The sequence below is a fragment of the Etheostoma spectabile genome, chromosome 6 (genome assembly GCF_008692095.1).
Source record: "Etheostoma spectabile isolate EspeVRDwgs_2016 chromosome 6, UIUC_Espe_1.0, whole genome shotgun sequence".
Classification (NCBI taxonomy): Eukaryota; Metazoa; Chordata; class Actinopteri; order Perciformes; family Percidae; genus Etheostoma; species Etheostoma spectabile.
The window spans coordinates 170,867-171,295 of record NC_045738.1 but is presented as its reverse complement, the minus strand read 5'-3'; positions in this window follow the sequence as shown (position 1 = coordinate 171,295).

The following is a 429-nucleotide window of genomic DNA, read 5'->3' as shown; positions in this document are numbered from 1 at the left end:
CTATGGTCTATTTTTTTTTTTTTTTCGTAGCAACAAATGGCTCCTGAAGGCAAGGAAACAAGCCCTGATATCTGTGCAAAAATATGTAAGGCAAGGGAGACAATTATTGTTTGCTAAAGCCATCCTCCAAACAGTGCAATCATAATTTAACAGCAGTAACTAGACACTGCAGGCCTGACCGGCTGGCTTCACATGCAGTAGTGTGCATGTGCCTGTAGTAACGCGATACTGAAGGATGGTTGGTGTGTCGGGAGCAAAACGTGCTCAGTTCAAAGTGAACTGTGTAGGGAGGAACTAAACAACAGTTCATTAGTTCACCAGAAGTCGACAAGCAAGATTACCCATCAGTCATGGCACCTTGCTGTCGAATCAGATTTATTCACAAGTTAATAAAGGAGAATTCCAGTTGATTCCAACATGTAGCTCTGT